Raw genomic sequence first — 12,807 nt, 5'->3', positions numbered from 1 at the left:
AAAATAGAAAAGGGAAAGAGGGACTTCTGTGGTGGTCCAGTGGCTAAGGCTCCTCGCTCCCAATGCAGGGGGCCCGGACTTGATCCCTGGTCAGGGAACTAGATCCCGCATGCTGCAACTAAGAGTCCGCATGCCGCAAGGAAGATCCTGAGTGCCGCAACTAAGACCAGATGCAGCCGAATAAATAAATAAATATTAAAATAAATAAAGGGAAAGAATGGGGCTATTTGTTTTCAGCATTAAGTCCAGATTATCCTTTTCTTGATTTTAGGAATGACACGTTGCACGGCTACCGATTATGCATTTTGTTTGGAAATAACTTTCCTAGGTTCGATTTTTTACTCAAAGGTTTCTGAGTATAATATTCTTGGCAGAGATATATTCTGAAAGGATGTGTTGCTTATAATGCCAGTTATTTTATTAGTTGCATCACCTGATCAGTCAGATATGATAACAAGTCCACCTGAATCCAATGATAAGTGTTAGTATCTGTAAATATATTTTCTTAAATCTTAGAACAAAAAGCATTTTTTAAAGTCTTTAGTTAGAAAAGAAACATGAACATTTTGTTCATAAGATATTTTAAAATACTGTTTTGAATGCTAAATTATACCATTTAATATTTATAGAACACTTAACTAAGAGTTTATAAAGTATTTTCATTTACATATTGCCTGATTTCCCCAAATCCCGAGGGAGGCAGAGAAAATACTATAGAGATTTTTATGTTTTAAAAATGAACTTACACAACAATTACAGCAATAGTAACAAAATACAAATAACAAAATAACAAATAACAAAATAGAAGATAACATTCATTTAAATCCTGTTAAAACAACAAATAAAACTGTTTATTTCAATTGATGTTACATGAATATTAGATTTACTGCATAGGGCAGATGTTTGCACAAAAAGGCATAGCAAGAGCTAGAAGGTCTATTTAGGTTACATCTACATTATTAATTATTATGAATAAATTATAACTTGGATTTAGTTTTTTTTTTCCACCTTTGGAAGAGTTCTCTAAAAGGTAATTTATTCAGGATTCGAAATATTCAAATTGTCCAAACAAAAAACTGCTCAAAAAGAGTGTTTTACAAGCAGCTAAAAAAGCATCCTTGTAATAACAAAGGAGTTATCTGTTACAGGGCAGACACCCATGCAGAAGCTAAAGATGCCATTTTGGCCCTACCCATGTGATCTGGACTAGGCATGCAATTCCTAACTGGGATCCCAGATCTAAAAGATCAGACTGTTATTTTACACATGATAGATATGTTACATCCCATTCTCTCTCTATATGGCACTATGTATATACTGTAAAGAAAAACCAAGAAATTGGACCCAGAAGTTTGGGTCCTGCATGAAGCAGTCATGGGAAAAAAAAGACCTCTGTTTAGTGTTCATCAAAAGACTGATGTACTTCGAAAAAAGGGTGTGTCAAGAGTGTCTCAGCTTGGGGACTTCCCTGGTGGTCCAGTGGGTAAGCCTCGCACTTGCAACGCAGGGGGCCTGGGTTCCACCCCTGGTCGGGGAACTAGATCCTGTATGCCGTAACTAAGACCCGGTACAGCCAAAATAAATAAGTAAATTTTTTAAAAAAATTAATAAAAAAGAGCATCTCAGCTTTCGCTAGAGTTATGGTTTTGAGCAATCTAAAATATACGACAGGGGCACAAAAAGATTAATTATTCAGTTTGGATTTCAAAGAGCATCTTTTTAACACTAGGGAATTCCTTGGCGGTCCAGTGGTTAGGACTCGGTGCTTTCACTGTTGGTATGGGTTCGATCTCTGGTTGGGGAACTACGATCACAGCATAACCCGCACCCCCCACCCCCGGAAAAAAAAAAAACCCCAAAAAACCCACTAAATAATCTCAACCACAGTGACCTTGACCAAGTGTGGTTCTGTCAGCATAGGTAGCTGATAGGGGTTTTCTATGGGGGTGGGTCCCATGATAATGGAGAAAGCAGACTCCTGATACCAGTATTAAAAATCCAAGAAGAAGGTGATTATTTTTCAGGACTAGTGAAGACATTGCCTAATGTCTTCATGTCTAATCAAACATTGCCACATCACTTGCTATTTAAAAGCAATTAACAAGTCTGTAAGTGCTCGGAGACTGTATGAATTTGCATTTAAGTTGGTGGAAGAGCTCACACTTGGTTTAGATCCTTGTCTATCATGGCTGTGGCCCTTCTGACTTGGCTTTTGTCTCCCACAGTACAGTAGACCCCCTTATCTGCGGTTTCACTTTCCACGGTTTCAGTTACAGGCATTTGGAAAATATTACAGCCGTCCCTTGGTCTCGAAGAGGGATTGGTTCCAGGACCGCCCCGCCCCCCCAATACTCCCCAGATGCCAAAATCTGCAGATGCTCAAGTCCCTTATATAAAATGGCTGTAGTATTAGCATACAACTTACACACATCCTCCCCGTGTACTTTTAATCATCTCTGAATTTATAATACCTAATACAATGTAACTGTTATGTAAATAGTTGTAAACCAATGTAAATGCTATGTAAATAGTTGCCGGGCACCCAGCCAGCAAATTCAAGTTTTGCTTTTTGAAAGTTTCTGGCATTTTTTTGTTTGTTTGTTTTAGAATATTTTCCATCCATGGTTTGCTGAATCCGCAGATGCAGAACCCGCGGATACGGAGGGCTGACTGCAGATGGAAAATTCCAGAAATAAACAATTCATAAGTTTTAAATTTCACGCCCGCCCGCTCCGTCCTGCCTGGGTCGTGAATCATCCCTTTGTCCAGCGTATCCTGCCCGGTAGTCACTTAGTAGCCGCCTGGGTTATCAGATCAACTGCCAGGTATCGCAGCGCTTGTGCTCAAGTAACCCTTATTTTACTTAATAATGGCCCCAAAGCGCAAGAGTAGTGATGCTGGCAGTTCGGATATGCCCAAGAGAAGCCGTAAAGTGCTTCCTTTAATTGAAAAAGTGAAAGTTCTCGACTTAGTAAGGAAAGAAAAAAAATCGTATGCTGAGGTTGCTAAGATCTACGGTAAGAACGAATCTTCTATCCGTGAAATTGTGAAGAAGGAAAAAGAAATCCGTGCTAGTTTTGCTGTAGCGCCTCAAACTGCAAAAGTTACAGCCACAGTGCGTGATAAGTGCATAGTTAAGATGGAAGAGGCATTAAATTTGTGGGTGGAAGACATGAACAGAAAACGTGTTCCCATTGACAGCAATGTCTTGCGCCAGAAAGCACTGAGCCTGTACGAAGACTTCAGCCAGGGATCCCCAGAAACGGGTGACACCAAGCCATTTACTGCGAGTAAGGGATGGTTACACAGATTCAGGAATAGGTTTGGACTGAAAAATATAAAAATTACTGGAAAGGCTGTGCCTGCTAAGGAAGAAGCTGCTGCCACACTTCCAGCAGAGTTGAAGAAGTTGATTAAGGACAGAGAATATTATCCAAAGCAAGTCTTCAATTGTGACGAAACTGGGCTCTTCTGGAAGAAGACGCCCAATAGAACCTACATTCATAAAAGTGCAAAGGAGGCACCAGGGCATAAAACACGGAAGGACAGATTAACCCTGGTGCTACCTGGCATCTCACATCATCACAAGAAGGGTAAGTACAGTATAATAAGACATTTTGAATTTTTTTTTAACTTTATTTTTTGGCCTCGCCGCTCAGCATGTGGGATACTAGCTCCTCAAACAGGGGTCGAACCAGCGCCCCCTGCATTGGAAACATGGAGTCCTAACCACTGGACCGCCAGGGAAGTCCTAATAAGATATGTTGAGAGAGACCACATTCACATAACTTTTATTGCAATATATATTGTTATAATTATTCTATGCTATTTTTTAATGAATACTTTCTCTCACTGGAAATTTCTAGGACATGATCTTTTTATTTTTTAAATATTTATTTATTTATTTGGCTTTGCCGGCTCTTAGTTGCGGCATGCAGGATCTTGGTTGTGGCATGTGGATCTAGTTCCCTGACCAGGGCCCCCTGAATTGGGAGCACGGAGTCTTAGCCACTGGACCACGAGGGAAGTCCCTATTCTATGTTATTATTAATCTCTTACTGTGCCTAACTTATAAATTAAACTTTATCATAGGTATCTACATATAGGCATATAGGAAAAAACGTAGTATATGGAGGGTTCAGTATTATCTTTGGTTTCAGGCACCCACTTAGGGGTCTTGGAATGTATCCCCCACGGATAAGGAGGGGTTACTGTATGCAGTAGAATGGAGTGTCACGTTATTTGGACACTCATCTGCAGGACTGCATCCACTAAGTTAAACATTAAAAGGAGAGAAATATTTAAAATAATTTGAGATAAGCTGCAAGATTCTGCCAACTGTTGGCCTCTGTGTACTCATGTCTCAAGTGAGCAGGAGCCAAGAGCTGGGAATCTTCTCTTCCTGCAATCTTGGTCTTGGTACACACATCTTGTTATATTGAACGTGATTCTAAACAAAGTTAAGTTGAGTGTGATTTAAACAAAGGATTCCACGTGAAATCATCCCTAAATACAAATCAATGATTTTTTTTTTTTTTTTTTTTTCATTTCTTGCTCAACCCAAAAAACAGCAGTGCAATCCTGTGCTGGAAAAACAACTGGCTGTACTGAGCTGGTATCCAAGTGGCTTGTAACTCTGGTCACCATTAACATAGCATCTGTACCAATGAGGTGAGGGAGAAACTGGCTAACAAACAGCAACAAGCGTATCACTAGCAGCCAAGGTGGTAAGCCAGACCTCAGGGAAAACTGAAAATGCATGAGATTTATGACTGTGAGACATGAATTTGAGGGTTACACCTGCCAACAGCCATACAATGGGAAAAAAGCTTGGTCTCTACACACTGCTCACACCACATACCCTTCCACACACTGTTCATTGTCCCCAAAGGGCCAGCTTTCTGTCCAGAGGCAATTCAAAGCCAGCTAAAGTTTTAGGACCTCCGTTAGGATTTGATAGTTTTAGGAACAGCTTCAACCTCCAAGGAAGCTGGAGTTCATGAAGCAGCAGCAGAATTTCACACTGAGCTGTTCAATTCATAAAAAGCGAAGGGACTATCTCCTAAATAAGTCAAATGGCAAGGGTAATCTCGACTAAATGAACTTTTGCTTTACTAACTCACTTTGTGACACCCTTCCAGTGCTACTCCACGGCTCCACCACACCCAGTGCATGCTCCCTTCACTGTCCTCAACCTCCCAGTCTTCCCAAGAAACCGTTCAGGACTCCAGTCCCTCTATAAAACATACTCACTGATGCTCACAGCAGCTGAGTTTGCAGCTCGTAGGCTGGCTGCTCTTAGCAGCTGAGTTGTAGGCTTCTCAAGAGTTAATGTTTTTTCCTAAATATGTCAGTTGTACTTGGTATTGGTAAGACGGAATTTAATTAAATATTCCAAAATGTTAAGAAATATGAGGGCAAAAATTGTCCTTATGAAAAACTAAACGCTGCGGAGAGACTTGACAAAGGAGAGTTCTAATCGATTTAGGCGAAGACAGAATGACTGTAAAAGATTGCAAGGGAAATGGGAAAAATGTGGAAGTCTTCTGTAATCAGATTGCTTCGCAGGGACCTTTAAATTCTCCATCTATTTTAAAGAAATCCAACATGGACATTCTAGACGAGGCATTATGGGTGCGGTCGATGGAAGAAAAAAGATGGGGAACGGCAATCTGTGAACCCAAATTCAAAGGAAAGGTTTTGGACCTACATCAAAAGACTAGCTGCTCAGAAAGTTTTCTTGCGAGCGACAAAGGCTGGAAAAAGCGCCGTGGTCGCCACCTACCGAGGAGGAGGGGGAGGGGGAGGATGGCCGGCGGGGCCCGAATCTCCGGTGGGGAGAAACATCACAAAATCACTCGATTTTGTTCTTTACATAAACATCTAAAATATCTGGGCTTGAGTTTTTTGAACTTCTAACTTGGGTGAACAGTAACGTCTCACCATTTTCGAAATTCACGAGCTAATGAAAGTTGAGATGCAAAAAATTATCGGGGGGAGGGGCTTGAGTAAAATTGCCTAGCGGTTGACAGAACAAAACGGGCTGCAAACCACGTTTTCTGCTTCCCTCCATGGCTTTTCCACTTTAACTTTCTAAATGTTGAGTGAAAGTGAGCAAAGCCTGGGGGTTGGAGTGTGAATAAAAACAGAAGGGTGCCTTTCCCTCGCCCGTCCAAAGTTGGGGCAACAGTCTCTTTTGGCCGCTTTTGAGGCAAGCTTTCAAAACTAACAGGAGTTCTTTGTGTTCCGGAGGGTGGTGCAGGGCGGAGGAAGTCCCTTGGCGGAGCATGGAAGGCGGCAGGCCGTCCTGGGACTCTCCGGCCTTTGCAGTGGTCCGGCCTCTCAATTTGCAGGGAATCTCGGGTGCAAGAGTGAGTGCGAGCCTTGGACCGTGGCTGAGGCCGGCTGCAGAGCTGCAGGGAGCAGGCTGGAGCTCGCCCGGCCTGGATTTTCATCCCTGCGCCCCGGCTCCCCTCCCCCACCCGAGCAGCAGCGCAGGCCCCAGGTGCAGCCATGTTCCTCGCTCCCACCACCCGCGCCTCCATTGACAGTCCTTGCCCGAGAGGGCCGGGCGCCGCGCTCGCCGCGTCCTCGGGCTCTGGGCTTGTCGGCGCGAGGCTTCCTGGGAATCGTAGTCCGGTGCCCCCACCGTCGCGTTGGTGGGGACGATTCAAGAGACTACAACTCCCGCTGGGCGGTGTCGCGGGTGCGCACGCGCAGCGCGCCTTCGAGGAACAAAAAAAAAAAAAAAAAAAACACAAAAAAAAAAAAAAAAAAAGAGGAGGAGGGTGAGAGAGAAGCTCGCTCGGAGAGCAGAGGAAAGGGGCCGCCGATCGCCCCCCCGCTTTCCCGCACGCGCTCTCTAGCCGTGGCTGCCCGCCTGCCGCGGTTACCCCGGCCTATCCCTCGGTTCCCTGTGAGCGGATCTAGGCACTGCGCGAGGCCCTGCCGGGGCGGCCATGCGGCGGTGACAGGAGCTCGGCCGAGACGCTCGGGCCCCTCGCCCTCTCACCTCCTGCCCGCTCGCCAGCCAGCCTCAGCCCGAGGGTGCTCCGCCGCAGCCGCAGTTCGCGCGCGGCCCACACTCGCTTCCCTTCAGCACCCCCGGCCCCGGCGCTGCCTGGAGGCGGCTGCACTCGGGTGAGTCCCTGTCGCCTCATCTCCGGTCCCCCGCCCCGGTTGCCATCGCGAGCACGGTCTTTATTTGAGACTCGCCCCCTCCGGGGCCTGCACTGACAGGGGTCCGGGGACCGTCGGCGGCCGTGTTAGGGGCCACAGGACACCCCCCCCACCCCGGCCCGCCGGCGTTGGGGGTGGGGCAGGAGCAGACGCGGTCGCGGGGGACGACATTTGCACGCGCGCGCCTGGGTGCGTGGGGGAGGGGCGCGCGCGCCGGCGCGGCGTGGGGGGGCCCCTCACGCGTGAGGCCCGCGCGCGAGCGAGCCTGCGGGCTGCGCATGCCCGGCCGCTGATTGGCCGGCTCCGGCGATGCGGGTGCGCGCGCGGTGCCAGGCCCGAGCCGTGGGGTCGCGCTCGGCCTGGTGTCTCCGGGGCTCGTGCGCCCGGGCAGCAGACGCGCCGGATTGGCCGGCGGGCGGCGGGGGCGGTGCCGCGCTGCCTGGTAACTGCGGGCCGGCGGGAGGGCCCCGGAGCGCCGCCCCTCCTCGCCGCTGTCCCTGCCCGCCCCTGCCCGCCCCTACCCGCGCCCAGGTGGAGCCTGGAGTGGGCTTTGTCCCTGGCCCGGCCGGCGCGCCTGCCCCGCGGGGCCTGCTCTTTTGGGGAAATAAACACAATGACCGGAAGGAAAACCTCAGCCTGCAGGCTGTGAAAATAAGCCGTCTGGATTCTGCTAGCACCCGGTCGGGGGTTCAGGGAAGAAGACAAAAAACTGCCCTCTTTCCCCGCTACTTGTGCTTATCCAAGTTTTGCCTTTTAATAGTGAGTTTCTTTTTTGTGTTTAATGTTACGGTTTTGCGCTCATTTGCGTCTAAGAATGTTGAGATGTTGGGTCCTGTTGGTGTGGTGCTCCCTCCTCGGAATGCGGGGCTCCGGGCAGACTTCTCACCTTCCTGCATTCAACTTTGCTGCAGACAATGGCTTGATGGTCCACTGCATAAAAGTGGTCTCCGGGTGTTCAGGAAACAAAAGGGGAAGTTTGCAAATGAGAGTGCCGTAGAGTGCCCTGAGGAGGTCGGGTGTTTCCCCCCTCACTCCTTCCCGCTAAGCCCTAGGATTTGGGATATCCGATTTTATTTCCTACTACATATTTTTGCTTTGTCCATTTTCCAGCCACTGTAGTCTACTGCCTTGCACTTTAGTTTCTCCCGCGTCTTGGGATCTTGGCTCACACCTGTAGGCTGGAATGACTTTTTCTTCGCTTGAGGCTGTGGAACTCTTTCTTGGTCACATGCAATTACTTCTTTAAAGCCGTGTCTTACAACGTTGGGCCAGAATTTGTTGCTTCTTCATACAATCAACTTGTTTGCCCCTCCTAGGCTGGCGTCTTTATTTCCTCTTGGAGTGTGTTTGGTTATGCTTTGTATACACGTGTCTGACCTAGACACTAGGTATTAAACTCTTGGAGCGGTAGGGATTAAGCCTTTTCCGTCTTTGTCTTTCTCCCCCTTCCTGTCTACAGCCGTCAACGTGCTTTGTTTATATTAGTAGCGAAAGCTAACGCTTGAATAATGCTTATACGCCTGGCATCGCTCTTAAGCACTTAAGGTATGTTTTTCTTATTTAATATTCATAACAACGCCGTTCCTATAGATGAGGAACAAGACTAGAGAAGCTGGGTAATTATCTCTTGGTTACCCAGCAAGTAAACCTGAATCCAAGATTTGAACCTAGGCAGTATGACTCTTAACCCCTAAGCCAGTGGTTCTGAAAACCCAAGCAAGCATCATCCTCTCCGGAAGGCTTGTTGAAACACAATAGCTGGGTCCCACCCCAGACATTGTGATTCTGCAGGTCTGGGGCGGGGCCGGAGAATTTGCGTTTCTAACTAGTTCCCAGGTGCTGCTGCTCCCAGGACAGACACTGTGAGAGCTGTTCACTACCGCAGGAAGTTAAGTTGTGAGGGAAGTTTATTCTAGATGCTTGCTCTTCATTACTTTAAAATGAGATCTTAAAGAACCAAAAGTAATTCGTACTGCTTACTGTCGGTTGCTTGGAAAACTGAGACTTAAGAATTTTTCTTAGTGTTGGTTACAGAATTAAAGTTTAACAGGTCTCCAGTTTAAAAAGGAGCCATGGATTTGAGTACAGAATACAATTAGAAATCTAATCTTGGCTTTTTTCCCCCTCTCATTCATTTATTTTTTCATGGCACAGGCATTTATCTCTTTCAAGTGATGCCTAAAGCATCCTATCCCCACCAGAGTCTAAAGATAGGGCCTGAGCTTGGAACTGAGGTAGGCTGGGCCAGGCCGGGGCAGGCAGGGCAGCTGGAGCTCCCTAACTCCACCCGGCCGCCAGTTCCATGCACCAGTGATTTGGCTAACTTTTAAGAAAATGGCTACAAAGACTTTGTCATTAAAATGTAGGCTTTGGGCTTCTTTTTCTTGGGGCACAAGTCTTGGTGAGAATGATTTTTAGTTTTTTTGGTACAATGGATTTCTTTCTGAGGAAAGTAAGTAAGCTCAAATCAGGTAGGAGTGGGATTAGTTTACGGTTATCTATCATTTTAAAAATTTTATTTATTTATTTTTTGGCTGCGTTGGGTCTTCGTTGTGGTGCGCAGCTTCTCATTGTGGTGGCTTCTCTTGTGGGGCTCTAGGTGTGCGAGCTTCAGTAGTTGCAGTAGGCCGGCTCAGTAGCAGCGGCGTGCAGGCTCTAGGGCACGCGTGGTTTCAGTCGTTGTGGCACGTGGGCTTAGTTGTTGCGCGGCATGTGATCCTGGACCAGGGATCGAACCCGTGTCCCCTGCATTGGCAGGTGGATTCTTAACCCCTGCGCTACCAGGGAAGTCTCTCTGCTATCGTTTTTTTGATGATCCACAGTTCAATGGTGTGTTCCAAAACATAAAATACAAAAGACAAGGTCCCCGCTCCAGGTTGTTATTATCTAAAGGAGCAGTAAATAAAACACTTAACCTTTTCTGTTATTACTGGTGTGTAGCTATTTGCCTTGCACTCTACCTAATTCAGTTCTACCATTGTTTCTTTCTTCATTAAAAACATGAATTTTTAAAATATTGCAATCCTCTTCATATTAACTGCTGTGGTATAATTAACATGAACTTGTCTTAACCACTGGCTTAAACAGATGGTGATAAGTAATTTTTATGTATGTCTAAGGGAAAGCATTTTTTTGAAGAGTTGTTTGAGAAGTAATACCCTTTGAGAATGATATTTCACTTTTCCCGAAATGCATTAGAGGTAATCTACCTGAGAGATAAATACCATGAATTTTATTAATAGCAGTTTACCAAAGGTCATTGGTACCATTTTTCGTCAAAAGTTGTCTACATTTATTTGGGTTAAGCTTATTCATTGTTACTAACTGAAAGAAAGTAGGAAATGCAATTAATCGTAGAGTTGAGTTTCCTTGTAATCAATGGGCTTAAATGGCAGCATAGCAATATGAAGAATAAAATTTGGTTAAACAAAGTGTAGCTGAGGCTACCTGCCTGGGAGAGTAAAATTAAGAATTAGTATTTTAGAGGATGTATTAAAAATTATGGGAAAATTATGGAAAAAATCATGTGGATAGATCAGAAGTGCTGAAGGTATTATCTTAATATTCTTCATTTTCCATTCTTTCCTCCTTCTTCCTTTACCATTTTCCCTCTTTCTTGTGTTTCCTTTACTGGAATGCTCAACGATGCAGTTTCCCTGTTTTTGTTTTTTCTTTTTTCCTCTTTGTTTCTACAGTCCTTGTCTTCATATCCCATGCCTGTCTCTGGCACTACTTTGCTTTAAACACTTTGACCTAGTGGGAAAGTAAGAAAGTTCCATATAACCAGGGACTGTCAGAGTTGATGGCGGATTGACTCATGTTCCTTGGTTTAACTTGATGAAAAATTACAGAGGATTTTAAAAGAATTAGTTTATTTAAAAAGGAACTTGAGGCAAAATGAATTTATAATTGAGAGAGAGGGAGTATGACTTAGTGGGTATAGACATAGGTTCTTTTTTTTTTTTTTAAATATTTATTTATTTGGTTGCGCTGGGTTTTAGTTGAGGTAGGCGGGCCCCTTAGTTGTGGCTCACGGGCTCCTTAGTTGCGGCACGCGTGTGGGATCTAGTTCCCTCCCTGACCAGGGATTGAACCCGGACCCCCCTGCATTGGGAGCGTGGAGTTTTATCCACTGCGCCACCAGGGAAGTCCCCTTATAGTGATTTTTAAAAAATTGTGGTAGGGACTTCCCTGGTAGTCCAGTGGTTAAGAGTCCGCGCTTCCACTTCAGGGGCCGCGCACGCCATGTGGCACGGTCAAAAACAAAAAAAAGAGTAGCAAAAAATTGGTAAAATATGCATAACACAAAACTTAACACAGTGTTAAGTGCACAGTTTGTACAGTCACATTGTTGAGCAGCCATCACACCATCCATCTCCAGGACTTTTTCATCTTCCTAAACTGAAATTGCCCGTTAAAGAGGAATTCCCATTTCCTCTTTCTTCCAGCCCCTGGCACCTGCTGTGAGGCATGTGGGATCTTAGTTCCCTGACCAGGGATGGAACTGGTGCCCCTTCCACTGCAAGCGTGGAGTCTTAACCACTGGACCACCAGGGAAGTCCCAAATTTGACTGTTTTAGGTACCTTATATAAGTGGAATTATTTGGACAGTATTTGTCCTTTTGTGATTGGTTTATTTCATTTAGCATAATGTCCTCACGGTTCATCCATGTTTTAGGATGTGTCAGAATTTCCATCCTTTTTGATCGTTATAGTGATTTTTAAAGTCTTTGTTTTTATAGTATGGCAAAGGAGGTAATTTTTTTTATAGTACTGTATATGACTATATTATGGTATAATTATAGAAGTGGAGAGTAGTGAAGAGTTTGATCCTATTTAGGGTATTTGGTTAAAATCAGCCCTGGTTAGACTGAGCCTGTGAAGATTTCTGATTGTATAGGTCCCATACTTTTGAAAATTGATGTGTGTTTTGATTCCATTTGCATACACTGTCTCTAGAGACCATAGTATTTTTTATTATATGTTAAAAATTATTTTCTGGTTATGTATTTTTGTTGTGTTGATTGCTTCTGTAAAGCTTTTAGGGTACTTTTTCTTAGGGTATTTTGTAAAACAGTGGGGTAGTTACTTTACCCAACTAGATACTCACTTCATAATTTTTTTCTTTATTTGTAGTCTTACCTATAGGAAAATCAGTCTTCTTTATAATAACAAAATGAGTGTTTGAACTATTGTTCACTATTCATTGTCTGTGTTTTAAGCTTTGGAAAAGAAGAGATCCCTTACCACATTTGGAACAGTACTCATTTATCTACTTACCCAACGTATTGAAGGCCTTCTGGGTGGGTTAGGTATTGTGTGACGCCCTCAGAACACAACCCCCAGAACACAGTCTATTTCTGGGAGAATGCTGGTATGGGCAAATTCTATTGTTTGTTGAGAGCTTCACAATAAAGACTCCTTAGTTCAGTCTGTATATTCAGTCTAGTTTACTTTTTTTTGGTATTTGGCGCAAGGTGACTTTTAAACTTAAATTGTAAAACAATCTTTGAGGAGTAGGTTTGATATAAGCAAATTTTCATGCTTGTTGGATGTATGCTTTAAAAGGTGCACATACTATATTTCAAAGCAGTGATTTGTTGTTTATCTTAAATTTACACAATATTA

General features: G+C 44.6%; 1 protein-coding gene across 2 annotated transcripts in view; it reads left to right on the top strand.

The window, feature by feature from the left end:
* The first annotated feature begins 6,776 nt into the window (after positions 1–6,776).
* The window catches only part of GTF2I (general transcription factor IIi), a 97,557-nt gene continuing 91,526 nt past the window's right edge, over positions 6,777–12,807 (top strand). For both annotated transcript variants that reach the window (XM_055089766.1, XM_024117586.2), the window contains exon 1: positions 6,777–7,140. The gene's annotated coding sequence lies outside the window, so the exon portion shown is untranslated. The remainder of the gene's footprint in view (positions 7,141–12,807) is intronic.

This window comes from Physeter macrocephalus, chromosome 14, assembly GCF_002837175.3.
Source record: "Physeter macrocephalus isolate SW-GA chromosome 14, ASM283717v5, whole genome shotgun sequence".
NCBI classification, from domain to species: domain Eukaryota; kingdom Metazoa; phylum Chordata; class Mammalia; order Artiodactyla; family Physeteridae; genus Physeter; species Physeter macrocephalus.
This window is presented reverse-complemented; position numbering and strand designations above follow the sequence as displayed.